General features: G+C 43.9%; 1 pseudogene; it reads right to left on the minus strand.

Moving 5' to 3' along the window:
- Positions 1-3695: 3695 nt before the first annotated feature.
- On the minus strand, positions 3696-22018 carry LOC119284313 (annotated as a pseudogene).
- Positions 22019-24772: the final 2754 nt, after the last annotated feature.

Consider the following 24772-nt stretch of genomic DNA (forward strand, 5'->3'; position numbering starts at 1 on the left):
GAACTTGAACTCGAATCATCCAACGCCCCTTTTCTGGTAAAGTGGCGATGTAGGTCCCGGTGAAGCTTGGTATTCCAATGTTCAGATACCCAGTAACTTCCTTCAAGTGTCGTCCAAAAGGTGTATCTTCATCCGGTTGTGTAAACTTGTTCCTTGAGTTTGCCATCCTATAGAGTAGAAAAGGGAGAGGAGTCAAAAATGAGAAGAGAGTAGTGACCTATGGTTTTAGCTTAGTGGTCGTGTCCTACAGTCAATGTGTGCTCTGATACCATCTTGTAGCGACCAGACCTCAAACAGTCTAGTCTCTGTGCATCAGTGTCATCTCTGGATCAGTAATGCTGACACGCATAGTACCTGAGGATTTATAGCAGAGTTTCAATCACACACTTATTACATCGAATGTCTCAAAATAGAACTTATTACAAGGCCGTCTCAAAACGATAACAGCGGAAGGCTTGGAAGATAAAGTGAGTCCATCAACTCCAACGACATAGCTGAGTGAACGACAACGACCGATGGCACCTTACTCGTCGTCTGAAAAGTCTGCAACATGAAATGTTGTAGCCCGAAACGGGTCAGCACATGGAATATGCTGGCAATGTAACACATAGAGTAATAAACAGAATAAATGCTATCACTACATGCATATATGGCTGGTAGAAAGATCTATGGTTGCAGTTTTGCGCAAAGCTAATTTGTCCCTACAACAAAGGAATAAATTTTATTTAACTATCACGGTGGTTGATAAACATTGAGAAGGTTCCTCCAACTCAATCCCAATTAAACATCATCATTAAACCCAACAATTTAAATTAGAGTGATGAGATCAACATGATAATCTAAAAACCAGATATTCAAGATGTACGGCTAGCCATGATTAGTTTATACACTCTATAGAGGTTTGCACCATTTTCCCCACAAGACTCGAACACATCAATGATCGGACGATCGAGACATAGCCTTTCTGAAGCATTAACTCTCTACTCTAGGTAGACAGTACCACCTACAACCCACTACATCTGCTAGTCTAGCTCTTCAAGAGCTTCATGCAACTTACTCAACTATGCCAGAGCCCATATTGGCTTGTGGCTGCACACGGAAGTTTCCAGTATGAATAAATTATGATCCCTTTTAGCCTGGGTGGCGAACCGTAGGATGATCACACGGGTACTCCGGGATATCCTAGGACAACACTGGATTCTCCAGGTGCCCTAACAACCACTGGGTACTCCAGGGTGCCTCAACCAATCCACCCAGATGTGTATTTAAGTAGCCACCTTAAGTTAACCATTAATTAACAATACTCACATCTGTCATTGATACACTCACCCAATCCACGTCTACGAGCATAGCATAGCAATATAAGCATAACATAGAAGTAACTCCGAAAGGTTTGATAATAAAACATGGCAATAGGTTCTACCTCATCATCTACTTCCCAAACCCACAAGTTATTCAGATTCCTAACCATGCAATGTTTGAGGGTTGATCTAATGCATAAAAACTGGGTCGTAAAGAGGTATGATCAATGTGTTACTTGCCTTGCTGATGATCTGCAAAACCTAGAGACTCATTGTAGCACGCTTCGCACTCCGGGTACTCTATCGCAAATAAATAGTAACATACATAAGCATTCAATTAGAATCACGGGTAAAAATCAAATAAGAAGATCTAACCAGAAAGATCAACTGAAGAACTCCGGTTTGCAAAAATAATCAAATTAAACAAAGCAACGAAATTCAAACTACAAAATAAACAAGATTCGTTTACTAATCTGGACTAAAGACAAATTTTATAGTACCAAAATCTTGTTCAAGTTGCTTAAACAGAAAGAGGGCTTCGAGTCGAAGATCTGGGCGCTTGAATCACCTGAATCGGAAAAATGAGTGAAAAGATAAACTAAAACGAAGATCAGGGCAGAAATCGCGATCGAAAATAATCCCAGAAAACCCTAAAAAAATAAAACGCGATGAACAGGCTAACGAACGAACGTTCGCTATCTGCGGCTAACGGACGAACAACGTTTGTTAAAACGAACGTACAGATGAACGTCCGCTATTTAACTAAACCAAAAAAACCGACCTGAATATAAAAAAGGATCTAGGGTTTCAAAAAAAACCGATCGGTTTTTCCCGAGAAAACCGGCGGAGGCGGCGGCGGCTATACCTCCGACGAGGTCGAGATCATCGGCTGGGCAGTGGGAGGGCAGCTCCGGAGGAGGTGGGGCTCCGGCGGCGGCGGGCGGGCGGTGCAACGGCGCGGCGGGACGGGTGGCGGCGGAAAGCGGCGGCGACGGCGAGCAGTGGCGGCGGCGCGGGGCTAAGGTTCGGGGCGGCGACGGGGTCGTGTGGGCTGGCGGGGCTGGCGGGGCGGCTTAGAAGGGTCGGCCGGGTCGGAGTCCAGGTCGGTTCACTTAAAAAAAATCCTAATGCGGAAAAACTGTCGAAAGAAATACTAAACAGAGTCCAAAAATCCAGAAATAAATTGTCACGGTCCTCTAATAATATTGCGGACAAAGTGAACATTTATTTGGGCCTCTAATGTAATTTCGAAAAATGCATTCTTTCCGAATTCAAATAAAATAGCAATAAAATTCTTATTTGATTTTAATATTTTTCCTTAAATATTTCTTTATTTTGGAGAATTCATTTTATCCCCTCTCATTCATTTCTCATATTCGAAATATTCAAAGAGAAAAATAATTAAAATCAAATGATCCTCTTTTCAAAATTTGAGAAAACTCAATTATAAAAATAACGAAATCCCCAGCTCTCTCCGTGGGTCCTTGAGTTGCTTAGAATTTCTAGGATCAACCAAAAATGCAATAAAATATGATATGCGATGATGACCTAATGTATAACATTCCAAACTGAAAATTTGGGATGTTACATCCGCCGGCGCATGCAATCTCGTCCGTGAGAAACTTCACCTTGGTGAGATAGTCAGCCATACTTGTGTTTCCCTTCTGAAGATTGTGGAGCGCAATTCTAGTGTTGATCGCCTACGCCTAGGTTTGAGCTGCGAACGTAGCATGGATGACAGCCCATACCTTGTGCGGCGTGTGGAGCATGACGACTTGGTCAAGGATATCGCGGGACAAGGATCCTATCAAGTACCCTTGAAGCTGCTGCTGTTGAGCGGACCAGAGGACTCGTGCCATGTTGACAACTTGTTCCACCTTCCTATCCTTAGTGATGGTGAGAGTGTCCGGCGGCGCTTGGCTCGTCGACTCGAGGAAGTGCTGCATCTGGGCGCCTTTGATCTGAGGCAACACGATGGCCTTCCATAGGAGAAAATTGCTCCTGGTTAGCTTCCCTTGCGGTGGTGGTTGTATGGACATAGCGTGGATGATTCTTGATGATGGGGCGAAGATGGAGGTGGATGAATCAGTGGTGAGCGAAGTCGAGGTGCTGGTGAGGGCGGATGAGGTAGTTCCGCCCATGTCTTTCACTCTAGCTAGATGAGATTCGATATAGGAGGAAGAGGCTCTTATGGCCATGTAAAATATGTTGGAAACGTATCTCCACCCTGGGGTGGCTGCATGTATATATTGATTGAGGCGAGACAACCAGCCATGGCGTACATGAAGGAACTATCGCTAGGATGTGTTCCAGGTTACAGAGTCTGAATACAGGAAGATACAAAAGAAGAGATAGACCACAAGATAAACTTAAACATTATCATATCTCTATCATCTAACAATATGTCGCTCCACCAACAACCATGGAGCTCAGGAATAATCGGCGAACCTTGTTTTCACAGTGATTCAGTAGTTTTGCCATGTCCTCAGAACTGTATGCCGCACTTACAAAATTATCTTCAACACACATGCTTAGGATCAAATCAAGCATCATGTCATGTACTATGAAAGACAACACCTCTCCATACTTAGTTTTTTGTGGCTGAATGATGCTTCTATTGACGAGCTCATTGAAATAACTCCTGCCAACATCCTCCAAATTTGGCCCATGCAAACTGTTGACGAAGCCTTCAGCTATCCATTGCTTAACAAGATCATCCCGTCCTATGATGTGGTCCTCAGGATGCATACCAAGGTACAAAAAACATGCCCAGAGATGAAGAGGAAGATGTGTGTAGCTAAGGTTTAATATACTTGTTATCTCTTTCAATGAAGGATTTGTGGTAGATTGGGCACACAAAGAATTTCTTATGCACTCCAAGTGTTTCCTTGATTTCACTTGAGTATCTAATAGGCTAGCTATAGTGATAATTGCAAGCAGCAACCCCACACTGCTTTAGAATTCCAGCTGCGATGTCTTTAAGATAGGGTGGACAAAGAACATCGGGTCCAAAGACTATTGGAGAATAATGTTCTTGAGTTCTGCTCATTAAGGAGCTTCATTGTGTAAATGCATTCACAATCATTGTGAAAGGCCGCACTAGCCACATCTTCCACTCGTGTCGTTACTAATACTCTGCTCCCATTCCCATTATCAAGAAAAGTACAACTAACACTAGTAGAAAAAGGGCCTAATGCGAAGCACATTAGTCCCAGTTTGTCATAGAACCGGCACTAATGGCCAGGGGGCGGAGCTCATTAGTACCGGTTCGTGGAGAACCTTTAGTACCTGTTTGTGCCACGAACTGGTACTAAAGAGCCTGTGGCAGACTGTGGTTAGGCTGGGGCCCCACCAGCACCTTTAGAACCGGTACTAAAGGTTTCTACTTGATTCATTCTGCATCGGTTTTTTAGTCCCACCTCGCTCCGCTAACAGAATTTTTACCACCTTATATATGTTACATCTCAAACTATCACAACCACTTGGTCTTCATTGAACTCTCTGTGTAGAATTTGTGGCCGCAATATGAGTCTTCTCCTGTTTCTAAACCGGTGAGGACTCATATTGACAATTCATATTGTACACAAAAAGATCATTGATGATCAATGTATTTTTCATGTATTTCTGTGTAGCAGTAGCGCGTTTTGGCTGAAAGGCGGTACTGATCAATGTATTTTTATGTATATTTTTACATGTTTACACAATCTCTTTCGATGTATCAGGGTTTATAAGCCCTGAGTGCAGAGATGATGAAGGAGAGGTGCAATGCTCACCTGCACGTTGCTTAGCTTCAGTATGCATGATTCAAGGCCACGTCATCAACTTTCAACCCTTTCTGGCATCATTTACTATTTTCGGTGCATTTACTGATTTGTTTTGAGAGCTATCCGTGATATTGAAAAGCACTACAAAATGAACTCTGAAAAGGTTGAAACTTGGCATGGTATCATCATTTCACCCGCATAGCATGTGCAAAAAACTAGAGAGGGTTACGGCAAAAACTGGATGCATTTAGTGTACAAACTGGACAATCTCTTTTGAAGTATTAGGGTTTCGGACGAAAGCTCATCTGTTACACCGGCTATTCAAAATTTTAATAACTTATTACAACTCCGGACTTTTTTTGCGTTCAGTAGCACGATTCAAGTCCACGTCATGAACTTTCAACCCTTTCTGACATCATTTGCTATTTTTGATGCATTTATTGATTTGTTTTGACAACTAAATGACCGTGAAATTGAAAAGCACTACAAAATGAACTCTAAAAAGGTTGAAGCTGGGCATGGTATCATCATTTCACCCGAATAGCATGTGCGAAAATGTAGAGAGGGTTACGGCAGGATGCACTTCGTGTACAAACTGGACAATCTCTTTCGAAGTATCAGGGTTTCGGACGAAAACTCATCTGTTACACCGGCTATTCAAAATTTTAATAACTTATTACAACTCTGGACTTTTTTTGCGTTCAGATGCACGATTCAAGGTCACGCCATCAACTTTCAACCCTTTCTGGCATCATTTACTATTTTCGATGCATTTAATGATTTGTTTTGAGAGCTAAATGACCGTGAAATAAAGCACTACAAAATGAACTCTGAAAAGGTTGAAACTTCGCATGGTATCATCATTTCACCCGCATAGCATGTGCAAAAAAGTAGAGAGGGTTACGGCAAAAACTGGATGCATTTCATGTACAAACTGGACAATCTCTTTCGAAGTATCAGGGTTTCGGACGAAAAATCATCTGTTACACCGGCTATTCAAAATTTTAATAACTTATTACAACTCCGGACTTTTTTGCGTTCAGTAGCACGATTCAAGGTCACGTCATCAACTTTCAACCCTTTCTGGCATCATTTGCTATTTTTGATGCATTTACTGATTTGTTTTGAGAGCTAAATGACCGTGAAATTGAAAAGCACTACAAAATGAACTCTGAAAAGGTTGAAACTTGGCATGGTATATACATTTCACCCGCATAGTATGTGCAAAAAATTAGAGAGGGTTACGACAAAAACTGGATGCACTTCGTGTATAAACTGGACAATCTCTTTCGAAGTATCAGTGTTCCGGACGAAAACTCATCTTTTACACCGGCTATTCAAAATTTTAATAACTTATTAATTACAACTCTAGATGTATTACCAATTTTAATATAATGATAAAACACACTAATATTAAACATAAGAAAAAATAATCACTGAAAAATTATTTTTAAAATTAAGTTATTCACGAACTAGTGATTCACAGAAATTTCAAATAATTAAAATTTAAACTATTCAATTTTCTATACCTAAAGCAAAAATATTCACAAAGAAACTCTAAATACAGCAAAATACTACTCAGAAATAAATAGAAGAAAATATATAAACCACAAAAGAAAAAAACTATATAACACGCTGCCTAGTGGGCCTGCTCGGCCTTGGGCGCGGTTATGCAGGCCCATAAGGCCCAGCAGGCTCACAGGGCAGCTCGACAAAGTTAGGACCAGAAGCCTGCATTAGAGAGGAGCTCGAAGGAGTAGCCGCGGCTGGGTTTATAAACCAGGGCGGCTGCCCTTCGCTCGGTGAGGTGGGACTAAACAATATGCACCGCGGAACGGGACCGCACCCCCTTTAGTACCGGTTCGTGGCCTGTGCGATAGAAATTTCCTAGTTGATGATAGGCGCTTCAGCATCAAGCTGGATGAGACCTTCAGAACGACAAGTATTTTTTCGTAATTAAGCATATGCATGACTTATGCTTCATTTGCTTGAACTTATAATTTTAAATTTTCACTATTGTACTAGCGTATCCCCTGCCATGCAATAATTTTTGTCTTGAATTAGATATGTTTCAGTCCTAACAAAACTATGGAGGTAAAGAGAGTTTACTTGAAGACCGAGCATGGTTATACCTTCAACGTCAAATTATACAATGCAGACACCTACACCTATTTTGAATGCAAAACTTGGCAAGCACTATGCAAGGCTTATACATTTGAGCCTGATATGTTTATCACCTTTGATATTCATCCCGGAGACGATATTGAAGGTAATAAAGACATTTGGGTCGATGCGCAGACGCCTCCAGTTCTACCATTATATGAGTTTCTCAACCATACTTATGTCTTCGATATTGATTTTTCAAAAATAGTTGACAACTAATTTCTATTGATAGCTTATTTCCATTCAAGCAAACATGTCCAACGCTTGGTAGACAGGACCGTCCACTGTCCCGGGGCTGAACTAAACTGCGAGGAGATAAGTCATTATGTTTCATGGCTTGAGGATCTTGATGCTGTCAAGAGAAATTATTTTCCTGAATTTGAAAATCTTAGTACTCAAAACGTGCGACCAACAGTGATCGTATTGAACTACGGTCACATCTATTTAGGAAAGATGGTAAAATTTTTACTATTTTTCCTCAGTGCATCTTTTACATACAGTATTTTTCAAGCTAAACTTCATTGCTATGTATAATGTTACTATATGATGTTCTTCAACAGGGACTCCCAATGACAGTTGCGCCTCAGTGGATTGATACTAAAGGTTGCATGTCAATGGTTAGCTTACGGCAAAGACATCCTACATTGCACATGAGTGCATTTAGGGTTTCTACAACCGAGGAATGCTTAATAGTGAAAGACTGGAGCCAAATTGTGAACGATCGTAGAGAAGTACTAGGGGGCAGCAATCAGAAGTGTAGCCCATGATTAGGAGACATGTTCATCTGCATGCTCCAATATAATGAATCAGGAGAGCTATACATGTTCTATGCTATTTTACCTGAGAGAGAGCAGCATGAGTGATTAGCATGCTCTTAGTACTTGTCCTCTCATGTCCGTGTTCTTCATCCTGAACTTAATCTCAAAGAGTGATTTGCTTTTGTGGTCTTATGAACGCTTATAATCATGACCATGTTGAACTCGATGATATCTTTCCTTTTGGTACAAGTGTTCTTTAAGCAAGTATTGGTGGTGATTAGATAGCGGTAATGACTATGATGATTAAATAGTGGTAATGACGACTATGATGATTTTTAGCTAGCTACTATACTGTTGTTGGTGATGATATGATGCAATAGTTTTTATATTAATATGATGATGATGAGTTATTATATCATTTATGAAAGAAACCGCATATTAGTTTCAACTAGATGGATCCTAGCTAGCAAAGTTATCAAGTATATGCCATATCCATATTAATTACTTGATCACTTATATATACTTTGATCACTTAGCTAGGATCCATGCATGCATCCAGTTGAAACTAATCTGCAGTAATTTCACCTAGTGATTTAACAACTCATTATAATGTAAAAACAATCTCTAAATTAAATTGAAAACACAAAATTAAAGAAAAAAGGAAAGATAAAACGAAAACCCCCCAAACATTTAGTACCGGTTGGTGTTACCAACCGGTACTAAAGGTCTCCCCGCACCCGGCCTTGGCTCGTGCCACGTGGTGGCACTTTAGTGGAGGTTCGTGCCGAACCGGTACTAAAGGGGGGGGGGCTTTAGTCCCCACCCTTTTGTGCCGGTTACAGAACCGGCACTAAAGACACTTACGAACCGGTGCTAAATCCCGGTTCTGCACTAGTGTAATAGTATTCCATGCTGATTGATCCCAGAAGTCATCAACTACCATAAGGTGTGTTGGAAATATGCCCTAGAGGCAATAATAAATTAGTTATTATTATATTTCCTTGTTCATGATAATCGTTTATTATCCATGCTATAATTGTATTGATAGGAAACTCAGATACATGTGTGGGTACATAGACAACACCATGTCCCTAGTAAGCCTCTAGTTGACTAGCTCGTTAATCAATAGATGGTTACGGTTTCCTGACCATGGACATTGGATGTCATTGATAACGGGATCACATCATTAGGAGAATGATGTGATGGACAAGACCCAATCCTAAGCCTAGCACAGATCGTGTAGTTCGTATGCTAAAGCTTTTCTAAATGTCAAGTATCATTTCCTTAGACCATGAGATTGTGCAACTCCCGGATACCGTAGGAATGCTTTGGGTGTACCAAACGTCACAACGTAACTGGGTGGCTATAAAGGTGCATTACAGGTATCTCCGAAAGTGTCTGTTGGGTTGGCACGAATCGAGACTGGGATTTGTAACTCCGTGTAAACGGAGAGGTATCTCTGGGCCCACTCGGTAGGACATCATCATAATGTGCACAATGTGACCAAGGGGTTGATCACGAGATGATGCGTTACGGAACGAGTAAAGAGAGTTGTCGGTAACGAGATTGAACAAGGTATCGGGATACCGACGATCGAATCTCGGGCAAGTACAATGCCGCTGGACAAAGGGAATTGTATACGGGATCGATTGAGTCCTTGACATCGTGGTTCATCCGATGAGATCATCGTGGAACATGTGAGAGCCGACATGGGTATCCAGATCCCGCTGTTGGTTATTGACCGGAGAACGTCTCGGTCATGTCTGCATGGTTCCCGAACCCGTAGGGTCTACACACTTAAGGTTCGATGACACTAGGGTTATATAGGAAGTTTGTATGTGGTTACCGAATGTTGTTCGGAGTCCCGGATGAGATGCCAGACGTCACGAGGAGTTCTGGAATGGTCCGGAGGTAAAGATTTGTATATAGGAAGTCTTATTTTGGTCGCCGGAAAAGTTTCGCGCATTATCGGTATTGTACCGGGAGTGCCGAAAGGGGTCTGGGAGTCCACCGGGGGGGTCCACCTGCCCCCGGGGGCCACATGGGCTGTAGGGGGTGTGCCTTGGCCCATATGGGCCAAGGGCACCAGCCCCAAGAGGCCCATGCGCCAAGGAGACTTGGGGAGGGAAGAGTCCAAAGGGGGGAAGGCACCTCTGAGGTGCCTTGGGGAGGATGGACTCCTCCCCCCCTCTTGGCCGCACCCCTTCCTTGGAGGAAGGGGCAAGGCTGCGCCCTCCCCCCCTCTCTTGCACCTATATATAGTGGAGGGGAGGGAGGGGAAGCCACACCTGAGTCCCTGGCACCTCCCTCCCTCCCGTGACACCTCCTCCTCTCCCGCAGGTGCATGGTGAAGCCCTGCAGGATTGCCACGCTCCTCCACCACCACCACGCCGTTGTGCTGCTGCTGGATGGAGTCTTCCTCAACCTCTCCCTCTCTCCTTGCTGGATCAAGGCATGGGAGACGTCACCGGGCTGTACGTGTGTTGAACGTGGAGGTGCCGTCCGTTCGGCACTAGGATCATCGGTGATTTGAATCACGACGAGTACGACTCCATCAACCCCGTTCACTTGAACGCTTCCGCTTAGCGATCTACAAGGGTATGTAGATGCACTCTCCGTCCCCACGTTGCTGGTTTCTCCATAGATAGATCTTGGTGACACGTAGGAAAATTTTGAATTTCTGCTACGTTCCCCAACAGTGGCATCATGAGCTAGGTCTATTGCATAGATTCTTTGCACGAGTAGAACACAAAGTAGTTGTGGGCGTTGATTTTGTTCAATATGCTTACCGTTACTAGTCCAATCTTGTTTCGACGGTATTGTGGGATGAAGCGGCCCGGACCGACCTTACACGTACACTTACGTGAGACAGGTTCCATCGATTGACATGCACTTGGTGCATAAGGTGGCTAGCGGGTGCCAGTCTCTCCCACTTTAGTCGGAACGGATTCGATGAAAAGGGTCCTTATGAAGGGTAAATAGCAATTGGCATATCACGTTGTGGTTTTGCGTAGGTAAGAAACGTTCTTGCTAGAAACCCATAGCAGCCACGTAAAACATGCAAACAACAATTAGAGGACGTCTAACTTGTTTTTGCAGGGTATGCTATGTGATGTGATATGGCCAAGAAGAATGTGATGAATGATATGTGATGTATGATATTGATCATGTTCTTGTAATAGGAATCACGACTTGCATGTCGATGAGTATGACAACCGGCAGGAGCCATAGGAGTTGTCTTTATTTATTGTATGACCTGCGTGTCATTAAATAACGCCATGTAATTACTTTACTTTATTGCTAACCGGTAGCCATAGTAGTAGAAGTAATAAGTTGGCGAGACGACTTCATGGAGACACGATGATGGAGATCATGATGATGGAGATCATGGTGTCATGTCGGTGACGATGATGATCATGGATCCCCGAAGATGGAGATCAAAAGGAGCAAAATGATATTGGCCATATCATGTCACTATTTGATTGCATGTGATGTTTATCATGTTTATGCATCTTATTTGCTTAGAACGATGGTAGTAAATAAGATGATCCCTCATTAAAATTTCAAGAAGGTGTTCCCCCTAACTGTGCACCGTTGCGAAAGTTCGTCGTTTCGAAGCACCACGTGATGATCGGGTGTGATAGATTCTTACATTCACATACAACGGGTGTAAGCCAGATTTACAGACGCAGAACACTTAGGTTAGCTTGACGAGCCTAGCATGTACAGACATGGCCTCGGAACACAAGAGACCGAAAGGTCGAGCATGAGTCGTATAGTAGATACGATCAACATGAAGATGTTCACCGATGATGACTAGTCCGTCTCACGTGATGATCGGACACGGCCTAGTTGACTCGGATCATGTAATCACTTAGATGACTAGAGGGATGTCTATCTGAGTGGGAGTTCATGAGATGAACTTAATTATCCTGAACATAGTCAAAAGATCTTTGCAAATTATGTCGTAAGCTCGCGCTTTAGTTCCACTGTTTAGATATGTTCCTAGAAAAATATAGTTGAAAGTTGACAGTAGCGATTATGCGGACAGTAGAAAGCTTATGTCCTTAATGCACCGCTTAGTGTGCTGAACCCCAAACGTCGTTTGTGGATGTTACGAACATCGGACATACACGTTTTGATAACTACGTGATAGTTCAGTTAAACTGTTTAGAGTTGAGGCACCAAAGACGTTTTTCGAAACGTCGCGGAACATATGAGATGTTTCGAGGGCTGAAATTGGGATTTCAGGCTCGTGCCCACGTCAAGAGGTATACGACCTCCGACGATTTTCTTAGCCTGCAAACTAAGGGAGAAAAGCTCAATCATTGAGCTTGTGCTCAGATTGTCTGAGTGCAACAATCACTTGAATCGAGTGGGAGTTGATCTTCCAGATGAGATAGTGATGTTTCTCCAAAGTCATTGCCACCAAGCTGCTAGAGCTTCGTGATGAACTATAACATGTCAGGGATAGATATGATGATCCTTGAGGTATTCACGATGTTTGACACCGCGAAAGTAGAAATCAAGAAGGAGCATCAATTGTTGATGGTTGGTGAAACCACTAGTTTCAAGAAGGGCAAGGGCAAGAAGGGACACTTCATGAAACGGCAAATCAGTTGCTGCTCCAGTGAAGAAACCCAAGGTTGAACCCAAACCCGAGACTAAGTGCTTCTGTAATAAGGGGAACAGCCACTGGAGCAGAATTACCCTAGATACTTGGTAGATAAGAAGGCTGGCAAGGTCGATAGAAGTATATTGGATATACATTATGTTAATGTGTACTTTACTAGTACTCCTAGTAGCACCAGGGTATTAGATACCGGTTCGGTTGCTAAGTGTTAGTAACTCGAAACAAAAGCTACGGAATAAACGAAGACTAACTAAAGGTGAGCTGACGATACGTGTTGGAAGTGTTTCCAAGGTTGATATGATCAAGCATCGCACGCTCCCTCTACCATCGAGATTGGTGTTAAACCTAAATAATTGTTATTTGGTGTTTGCGTTGAGCATAGACATGATTGGATTATGTCTGTCGCAATACGGTTATTCATTTAAGGAGAATAATGGTTACTCTGTTAATTTGAATAATACCTTCAATGGTCTAGCACCTAAAAGGACTGGTTTATTGAATCTCGATCGTAGTGATACACATTTTCATGCCAAAAGATATAAGATAGTGATGATAGTACCACGTACTTGTGGCACTGCCATGTAAGTCATATTGGTATAAAACGCATGAAGAAGCTCCATGTTGATGGATCTTTGGACTCACTCGTTTTGAAAAGTTTGAGACATGCAAACCATGTCTATTGGTGTATACGCATGAAGAAACTCCATGCAGATGGATCGTTTGGACTCACTTGATTTTGAATCACTTGAGATATGCAAATCATACCACATGGGCAAGATGACTGAAAAGCCTCGGTTTCAGTAAGATGGAACAAGGTAGCAACCTGTTGGAAGTAACACATTTTGATGTGTGCAGTCCAATGAGTGCTGAGGCATGCAGTGAATATCATTATGTTCTGACCTCACAGATGATTCGAGTAGATGTTGAGTATATTTACTTGATGAAACACAAAGTCTGAATTATTGAATGGTTCAAGTAATTTCAGAGTGAAGTTAAAGATCATTGTGACAAGAGGATAAAATGTCTATGATATGATCATAGAGATGAGTATCTGAGTTACGAGCTTTGGCACGCAATTAAGACACCGTGGAAATTGTTTCACAATTAATACCGCCTGGAACACCATAGTGTGATGGTGTGTCCGAACATCATAGTTGCACCCTATTGGATATGGTGCGTACCATGATGTCTCTTATCGAATTACCACTATCGTTCATGGGTTAGGCATTAGAGACAACCGCACTCACTTTAATAGGGCACCACGTAATTCCGTTGAGACGACACCATTTGAACTATGGTTTGGAGAAACCTAAGTTGTCGTTTCTTAAAGGTTTGGGGCTGCGACGCTTATGTGAAAAAGTTTCAGGTTGATAAGCTCGAACCCAAAGCGGATAAAATGCATCTTCATAGGACACCCAAAATGGTTGGGTATACCTCCTAATTCAGATCCGAAAGAAATAGGGATTGTTTCTAGAAACGGGTCCTTTCTCGAGGAAAAGTTTCTCTCGAAAGAATTGAGTGGGAGGATGGTGGAGACTTGATGAGGTTACTGAACCATCACTTCAACTAGTGTGCAGCAGGGCACAAGAAGTTGTTCCTATGGCACCTACACCAATTGAAGTAGAAGCTTATGATAGTGATCATGAAACTTCGGATCAAGTCACTACCGAACCTCTTAGGACGACAAGGACGCGTACTGCTTCGGAGTGGTACGGTAATCCTGTCTTGGAGGTCATGTTGCTAGACAACAATGAACCTACGAGCTATGGAGAAGCGATGGTGGGCCCATATTCCGACAAATGGTTAGAAGCCATGAAATCCGAGATAGGATCCATGTATCAGAACAAAGCATGGACTTTGGTGGACTTGCCCGATAGGCAAGCCATTGAGATAAATGGATCTTTAAGAAGAAGACGGATGTGGACGGTAATGTCACCTTCTATGAAGTTCGACTTGTGGCGAAGAGTTTTTCACAAGTTCAAGGAGTTGACTACGATGAGATTTTCTCATCCGTAGCGATGCTTAAGTCCGTCAGAATCATGTTAGCATTAGCTGCATTTATGAAATCTGGCAGATGTATGTCAAAACGAGTTTCCTTACCAGTCTTCATAAGGAAAGGTTGTATGTGATACAATCAGAAAGTTTTTGTCGATCCTAAGGATGCTAAAAGGTACGCTGGCTCCAGCGATCCTTCTAAGGACTGGAGTAAGCATCTCGGAGTTGGAATGTGCGCTTTGATGAGATGATCAAAGATTTTGGGTTTATACAAAGTTTATGAGAAACTTGTATTTCCAAAGAAGTGAGTGGGAGCACTATAGAATTTCTGATGAGTATATGTTGTTGACATATTGTTGATCAGAAATGATGTAGAATTTCTTGAAAGCATATAGGGTTGTTTGAAAAGTGTTTTTCAATGGAAAACCTGGATTAGGCTACTTGAACATTGAGCATCAAGATCTATGAGGATAGATCAAAAGCGCTAAGTGATACTTTCAAATGAGCACATACCTTGACATGATCTTGAAGGTGTTCAAGATGGATCAGTCAAAGAAGGAGTTCTTGCCTGAGCTGTAAGGTATGAAGTTAAGAGTTAAAGCTCGACCACGGCAGAAGAGAGAGAAAGGACGAAGGTCGTCCCCTATGCTTCAGATGTAGGCTCTATAGTATGCTGTGCTGTGTACCGCACCGGAAGTGTGCCTTGCCATGAGTCAGTCAAGGGGTACAATAATGATCCAGGAATGGGGATCATTGGACAGCGGTCAAAATTGTCCTTGGAGTAAATAAGGACATGTTTCTCGATTATGGAATTGATAAAGAGTTCGGCGTAAAGGGTTACGTCGATGCAAGCTTTGACACCTATCCGAATGACTCTGAATAGCAAACCGGATACGTATAGTGGAGCAACCATTTGGAATAGTTTCAAATGGAGCGTGGAAGCAGCATTTATAATATGACCTAGAAATTTGCAAAGCACACACGGATCTGAAAGGTTCAGATCCGTTGACTAAAACCTCTCTCACAAGCAAAACATGATCAAACCCCAGAACTCATTGAGTCTTAATCACATGATGATGTGAACTAGTTTAATGACACTAGTAAACTCTTTGGATGTTGGTCACATGGCGATGTGACCTGTGAGTGTTAATCACATGGCGATGTGAACTAGATTATTGACTCTAGTGCAAGTGGGAGACTGTTGGAAATATGCCCTAGAGGCAATAACAAATTAGTTATTATTATATTTCCTTGTTCATGATAATCGTTTATTATCCATGCTATAGTTGTATTGATAGGAAACTCAGATACATGTGTGGGTACATAGACAACACCATGTCCCTAGTAAGCCTCTAGTTGACTAGCTCGTTAATCAATAGATGGTTACGGTTTCCTGACCATGGACATTGGATGTCATTGATAACGGGATCACATCATTAGGAGAATGATGTGATGGACAAGACCCAATCCTAAGCCTAGCACAGATCGTGTAGTTCGTATGCTAAAGCTTTTCTAAATGTCAAGTATCATTTCCTTAGACCATGAGATTGTGCAACTCCCAGATACCGTAGGAATGCTTTGGGTGTACCAAACGTCACAACGTAACTGGGTGGCTATAAAGGTGCATTACAGGTATCTCCGAAAGTGTCTGTTGGGTTGGCACGAATCGAGACTGGGATTTGTCACTCCGTGTAAACGGAGAGGTATCTCTGGGCACACTCGGTAGGACATCATCATAATGTGCACAATGTGACCAAGGGGTTGATCACGGGATGATGTGTTACGGAACGAGTAAAGAGACTTGCCGGTAACGAGATTGAACAAGGTATCGGGATACCGACGATCGAATCTCGGGCAAGTACAATGCCGCTGGACAAAGGGAATTGTATACGGGATCGATTGAGTCCTTGACATCGTGGTTCATCCGATGAGATCATCGTGGAACATGTGAGAGCCAACATGGGTATCCAGATCCCGCTGTTGGTTATTGACCGGAGAACGTCTCGGTCATGTCTGCATGGTTCCCGAACCCGTAGGGTCTACACACTTAAGGTTCGATGACGCTAGGGTTATATAGGAAGTTTGTATGTGGTTACCGAATGTTGTTCGGAGTCCCGGATGAGATCCCGGACGTCACGAGGAGTTCCGGAATGGTCCGGAGGTAAAGATTTATATATAGGAAGTCTTATTTTGGTCGCCGGAAAAGTTTCGCGCATTATCGGTATTGTACCGGAAGTGCCGAAAGGGGTCCGGGGGTCCACCGGGGCGGTCCACCTGCCCCGGGGGGCCACATGGGCTGTAGGGGGTGCGCCTTGGCCCATATGGGCCAAGGGCACCAGCCCCAAGAGGCCCATGCGCCAAGGAGACTTGGGGAGGGAAGAGTCCAAAGGGGGGAAGGCACCTCCGAGGTGCCTTGGGGAGGATGGACTCCTCCCCCCCTCTTGGCTGCACCCCTTCCTTGGAGGAAGGGGCAAGGCTGCGCCCTCCCCCCCTCTCTTGCACCTATATATAGTGGAGGGGAGGGAGGGGAAGCCACACCTGAGTCCCTGGCACCTCCCTCCCTCCCGTGACACCTCCTCCTCTCCCGCAGGTGCTTGGCGAAGCCCTGCAGGATTGCCACGCTCCTCCACCACCACCACGCCGTTGTGCTGCTGCTGGATGGAGTCTTCCTCAACCTCTCCCTCTCTCCTTGCTGGATCAAGGCATGTGAGACGTCACCGGGCTGTACGTGTGTTGAACGCGGAGGTGCCGTCCATTCGGCACTAGGTTCATCGGTGATTTGAATCACGACGAGTACGACTCCATCAACCCCGTTCACTTGAACGCTTCCACTTAGCGATCTACAAGGGTATGTAGATGCACTCTCCTTCCCCACGTTGCTGGTTTCTTCATAGATAGATCTTGGTGACACGTAGGAAAATTTTGAATTTCTGCTACGTTCCCCAACAAGGTGCCTGTTAAAATCTATGCACATGTTATACTGTAGCACGATACTCAAAGTTCGAGATAGAAGCATACAAAATTGAAATGGACAAATATGTTGCTCATACGGCCAAATTAGCATGATCATATAATATTCAGGCCTGAATAATAATGTCCGAATAACATTCACTGTCATTTGGTCAGTTCATGCGAGTTTTTTTAGCCACCTACCATTCTTCTCCCCTATGAGACTTGTATTCGGTCGTGCCGCCTGACCCATTTAGCAATTCATTACACTGAATGAACAAATGTACAAAACTTCAACCAATTTTTCAGAGATGTATTACTACTCTAACATCGTGTTTATAATTTTGAATCTCACAAAAGTACAAACAGGAAAAAAACCAAACTTCCCACATGCATCGGAAAACAACCATATCTGGAATATAACTGAGAAATTACGTGTCGTTACTATTACTCTACCCCCGTTTCCATTTTTTGGAAAAGCACAACTAATGGTATTCCATGTTGACTGATCCCACAAGTCATCAACTACAATAAGGTACCTTTTGAAATGTTTGCACATGTTATATTGTAGCAGGATCTAAGTTCAAGATAGAAACATAAAAAATTGAAATGAACAAGATGTAAGCAAATATGTTGCTCATATGGCTACATTAGCATGATCATATAATATTCAGCCCAAAGAATAATGACTAACTGAATAACATTCATTGTCATTTGGCTAGTTCATTAGTGACCAATTCCTTGCTACTTCAAATTTTGTTGTTGTTGTAGCCAATGCAAGTAACTATCAGAAATTAGTAATTACCTTTTCTTTGCAAGTTACATCCTTAGCTCTTCAATGATGTCGTCACAACCGTGATCTTAGAAGACTCATTTAACCCAAATTTCAATTTTAGACAATTGAGAAGCACTCTCAAATCAGGCCTCTGTGAAACTGAAATGAATGCTATGCAATCAAATTGCTCCTTCATCTTGTCATACACCTGTTTGGCCAGTGTAGTTTTACCCAAACCTCCAAAACCCACAACAGAAACAACCTTCGGTTTTTCTAAGTATCCATCAATCAATTGAAAACCTCCTCCATTGGGCCATCAATGCCCACAAGGCCGATTGCCTCCTGGTAGATCACGGGCAGTCGAGGGTCGACAGCTACAAAACCAAAGCTAGGCTTGCAATCATCAATCTTGTAACTCTCATGTCGAGCATTTGCTTCTACCGCAAGAGTCCTAAGCTCTTCCATCTGGTTGGAAATCTGATGAAGCTTGCACAACCTCTTGTGAACTTCAGCAGCCTCCCAGAAAAAGCCTACCTCAATATCCTCACCTCCGAATTGGCTGATGAAGCCATCAATGCAATTATCCATGTCGAAGGAAATCTCCCAGAGATCATTCCTCCAATTTGTTACCACTGGAGCAAGCTTATCCATGAGCTCCGACTGCTGAAGAGCAGCGTTTATGGCGCTCAACACCCCTTCTTGAGGAAGGACGCATGCATCGTCACATCTTTGCACTTATTGTACTCGTCGCCAATGAGCGTGGTAAGCTTGCCACTGAGGGTGCTCATCACCCCGTTCGCTACAGTCATGATTGATGCCCTCCTCTTTTTCTATTGGCTCACTTTGCCGTCTTCATGCTCCACCTTCAACGATGATGGTTGCAGTTGGAATGGTGCAACATACTCGTCCATCAACTTTAGCTCATCCGCCAAGTTGGAGAAGCTTATCTGCAACAACAAAAAATGAAAACAAAATTAGAAGAAATCACTAAATACTTAAATAGCACATAGTGTACTCGCAGCCCATGAATGTGGTAAGCCTGTCACCGAGGGTGCTCATCACCCAAGTAGGCAAACTCATGGTTGATGCCTTTCTCTTCTTCTCCTGTCTCACCTTGCCATCCTCTTTTTCCATGTCCAGTGCTGATGGTTGCGGTTAGGATGGTGTGATAGAATTATCTATCATCTTGCCAGTAGCGACAGACTTAGCCATCAACTTCAGCCTACGTTGCACCAAAACTTGGATACGTATCGGATACACGATATGGGAATACGCCTGATACGTCAATTTTCTAAAAACATGGATACGGGGATACATTTATATATAGATATTACATATATTAATTATTAAGAATATGAAAAAAGAAGCTTCTAGGTCAAAGCATGTTATAGGATTTCCCCGTTTCTTTTCTTTACTTTGTCCACTTCCATTGATTGACTATGGGATTTCCCTTGGTTTGCTATTCCAATCAGTGCATCCACTCTCTCTTGCTCACCTTTCAATTGAAAAAGAACATTGACAGTCATGTTTTGACATGAACTCATGCCCATGTGGGGAATCTTCAAAAGGTGCACCTTTACTATTAAGAAGATTTCACGTCGAACGAGGGGTTTCAGGTATCCAAAATGTATCGCTGCAGTATCCCAGGAGTATCAAACATTGTTTTCTTTTTTTTTAAATCAAAAAATCGAAGATACTTACGGTATACGTATCGAGCCATATCGGGGTAGTATCCGAGTACCGGGGCAACGTAGACTTCAGCTCATCCGCTAGCTTGGGTATCCATGCAACGTAGACTTCAGCTCATCCGCTAGCTTGGGTATCCATGCAACGTAGACTTCAGCTCATCCGCTAGCTTGGAGAAGCTTATCTGCAACAAAAATGAAAACATGGTTAGGAGAAATCAGTAAATAACGCTAATTGCACTCGTTGCCCATGAACATGGTAAGCTTGCCATGGAGGATGCTCATCACCCTAGTCGCCACACTCACGTTTGATGCTTTCCTCTTCCTGTCCTGGCTCAATTTGTCATCGTCGTGCTCCACCTCCAATGTTGATGGTGCCAGTTTAGATGGTGCAGCAGCAGAACCATCCATTAGTTTCAACTCATCCGCCAGCTTGGAGGCAATGCTTATCTACACATCACTAGAAAATTACTGGTAGATTATATAGATTTACTATTGAGTGATTGTACCTGCTCTTCTGTTGAGGTACCTACATCACCTGTAATAGACAAATTTGAAATTTCCACGTCACCCAGTATTCCACGGATGATAAACCATGTAGCTGGCCTGTTCCCTGGGTAATAGTTTGTACATTCTATTCCTATCTCGGCACATGCCTTTACTTGTGCCAGTGATGTATGCTGCAAAGCTGGTAGATGACTGATAAAAACATCAAGTTCTCAAATAAAATTGCTAGCCTACATTGTCCCAAGCTTGTGATCAGTAATAACCCGACTCTGGCTTCCACTTAAGTGTTGTGATAGACCGAAATCCGCTATTCTGGGCACCATGTTATCATCCAATAGTACATTCTGAGGTTTGAGGTCCATGTGAATAATACGTTGCTGATGAAGATAATGTACGCCCTCACAGATGCCCTTGATTATTTGGTAACATGTGGTCCATTGAAGTTGACAAGATGCATCTGTGGAGAGTATACAATACAACAAATATTTAGTACTATATGCGGTGGGATAAGCAGTCCAACAAAATGAAAAAGGGCCTTCAAGAATGATTACCCGATTTTCAAAGCCAATATGCTAACGAATTCAAAGGAAGTTCTCAAAAAACCTATCTCATTGCCAAAACGTGGGTGTCACACTTGGTAAAAAAAGTAGCTACCACTTCAGTTCAAAATTCAGGTGCAAATATGTGGGCTTGCCAACATATTTGGCTTGGAAAACAGAGATGCTCTGAATTTTAGTTTGGTCACTCTATTAAGCTCTATCCACAATAGAAGATAGTTGTTAGAGCACTCCTCTCTTTGAGGCGAACAGGATGAGAATTCAAAATATGTCCAAACAGAAGAGTGCATGTTTTGCAGCGGTATAAGAACAGAGCTGAAACTACCATTTAGTGTGCAAAAAGAATTAACAAAGCTCAGAAGAGTGGCGACATTTACTACTACTATATAGTAGAAATGCAAGGAAAGCTATAAGGCCAGTCTGATTTTACCGGAGAGATAGTCAGCAAGGCACCCTTTGGGTAGGTACTCGAAGCAGAGCAACCTCTGCCGCACGTCTGCCCAGACAAGCCTCCCCTCGTACAGCCTCATCACGTGTTGCGTCTCGGAGCAATATCCGAGGAATCGCACCGTGTTCTTGTGCTTGACCCCAACAAGACAGGCGATCTCACATTCAAAATTCTTGTCCAGTATCTAGAATCGCTCAAAGAGCTTCTTCACGGCAATGGTACGACCACTTGGAAGCACGCCCTGCATCTCACATAGAATTGTATCAGCTAGATTGTCTCTGGTTAATTCATTTAAGGGTGGAGGGTCTGCTTGCTTACCTTGTAAACCGCTCCGAACCCGCCCCTGCCGATCTCCTGAGTTTCAGAGAAATTTCCTGTGATGGACCTGAGCAGTGAGAATGGTAGATCGACTGGAGCCGCGGTTTCATCAAGCAACACTTTCTCGAGAGCATCAAGTTCGCTGATTTGGCCGTCATCCGTCATCTCGGTTGTGAAAGTTAGGTGTTATTCTCCTGAAGCATAAGTGTTGTTTATTAGCCGTACCGTACGTGCAGATAAGAAGAAACAACAACTTTTGCAGAAAAAAATTACTAATATATATCTATCTGAACTCTGAAGTCGACTTTGATCTAAAAATTCTGAAAGAGAGGACAGACTTGTTCTCTTGATTATATATAGCAACAAGAAAAAAGAATCTGTGTGAAAGAAATTACAGAAGTGATATATCTATCTGATGAAGTCTGAAACAGACGTGGATCAAAAAAGTATGAATCTGAAACAAACGGACGGGCCTTTGTTCTCCATTACTCAGGGTGGACACGGTCCGGGCCGGTTCGGTCCCGGTCCGAGCCGTCATTTGGACCGGCCGCCGGCGGTCCGGTCCGGACCGGACCGAGCTGTCCAACGAGCTGCTTTTCTCGGACCAGACCGTTTGGGGGTCAGATCGGTCAAGCCCGAGAGGACCGAATGGACCGGCCAGTCATGTTGCCTGGCAGTCTGTTTTTTGCTGCGTTTAGGTCCTATTTAGCTCCTGTTTATGTAGTTTCAGATAGGTGCCGATCGCAAGAGAGAGAGAGAGAGAGGGAGGGAGAGGATTTCGCGAGAGAAATAACAAGTCTGACCAATGTTGTTTTTGTGCTGCGAGCGAAACTAGCTAACCATCGTTGATGTGTGCCGGTGCAGCGGCAAAGTGGGCGACGTGCGCGAGTGATGTGACAAAGTTGACAACGTGAGCGAGCGTGAGAAACTAACTGAGAGCTGAACTTTGATGAAACTGACGAAACTGACGAAACTGAATTTTTACAAACGGACAGCAAGCCGCCGGCGTATGTGGACACGCTCATCGACCTCTGGGTCCTGGAAGACCACAACGGTAGCAATTGAAGGAGGTAGCGTTGGCTCGCCAACGGAGAAATCGTGGGCTTGTCGGTGCAGGAACTGAAACAGTGGCCTCGGAACTGCAGTACATGGGGAACCTGGTGAAACGCCCACACATGCAAGAGGCCGTCCGTTCATCCTGGTGGCGCCGGCGAGGCGTTCGCCTACCTGGGCTAGCTGGTGGCCAGTGCGCGTGCTGTGCTCAAACGACAGCCATGACCATGGTCGAGAACTCCAGATCAGCGCCGGTGTAAGCACGACAGTGATGGCGAGTGGCAGCAAGAGGCTATGGCGCATGTTGAGGAGAGGAAGGAAGAAGAGGGGAAGCTCGGGGACACTATGGTTCACCCAGGGGCTGCCGGTGGCCGCAACAACGAGGAACGGCGGCGGCGGTGACTACGTTTTCTCGGTCCGTTTGGTCGGCTCGGTTAAAGCCCGGACCTGATTCTTGAGCTCGGACCGACTGATTTTTGGAGCGGGCTAGGCCCGAGCTGGCGAGGACCGAGCGGGCCACGATTAGATTAGTTTAGCAACTAAAAAAAGCATTGAAGCAAAGGGGATCCCCTGATTAGATTAGATCTATGGAGGATACAGATCTAGCACTCCATCTTAGTCTATTTTATGTCAGTCTTTCTCATCCCAAAAAGTGTGCTGAAAACCCTAGACTCCATACGCCGCGCTTTCTTCTGGGCCGCAGAGGAAACTTGCACCGGTGCTCAATGCTTAGTTGCCTGCAAAAATGTTTGTAAGCCCAAAAAGCTAGGTGGTCTAGGTCTAAAAAATCTCCATGTTCAGAATAACTGTCAATTAATGAACTTTGTTGTAAAAGCTCTACAACCGGACCAAACTCCGTGGCAAGATTGGATCGACCTTCAACACCCAAATGCTCTCATCGCTCCACAAACAGCCACTCCTTCCTCCGCCAAACCATAAACCACCAACTACCAGCTCTACACTCCATCTCCTTCGTCATCACACAGTCCAGAACAAACACCTATTTTTGGCTAGATATTTGGTTACACCAACAATCACTTGCTACTCTCTTCCCCTGCCTCTACTCACACACCACCACCCCCCTCGCTCGTGTGGCTGCTGTTATGAACCACGGTCTAGAATCAATCCTAAGGAACCGCCTAACATCTAATGCCGCTACCGAGTTGTGCTCTTTGTTGTCTCTCCTGCAGGATTTCCAGGTGTCGCCGGGACTGGACGAGCGCTACCTAAACGGTGGCCTCAGTTTCTCTACACGGGCCGCTTATCAGCTGGTCAAGGCCGACAATGATGACGACGCCCATGCCATTGCAATCTGGTCTTCATGCGTTCCAAACCGTGTGAAAATCTTTGCATGGCTTCTGTTTTGTGGAAGACTCAACTTCAAAAGAAACCTTATCCGCAAGCACATCGTACCAGACGCGCTATGTCCACGGTGTGGGTTCGACGGGGAGACCGCCTCACATATCTTCCTACACTGCCCCCTCGCTCATAGAATATGGCAGCGACTCGGAATATCGCCATCCAACTCCATCGACAACCTTTGGGACTGCCGCCTCCCCAACCAGCATGACGCGCTAATATGGCACTCCATCCTCCTCATTATACTATGGAAAATATGTGACTCCAGAAACGCCATGACTTTCAAGCAGCAGAACCACCACAGCATCTTCACCCTCAAGCGAATCATTGATGACCTTATGCTCTGGACGCACCGGATGAAGAAACCGGCGCATAAGCAGGCCGCCTCCTCATGGCGTTCCTACTTCTTATCACGCTTACACGTGCTTATGTAATTCACCTTTGTAATCGGATAGACGTTGGGTTACAAAAAATGAGAAATATATTCAGGTGGGGGAGCTCCCCCCC

This window comes from Triticum dicoccoides, chromosome 4A (assembly GCF_002162155.2).
Source record: "Triticum dicoccoides isolate Atlit2015 ecotype Zavitan chromosome 4A, WEW_v2.0, whole genome shotgun sequence".
NCBI classification, from domain to species: domain Eukaryota; kingdom Viridiplantae; phylum Streptophyta; class Magnoliopsida; order Poales; family Poaceae; genus Triticum; species Triticum dicoccoides.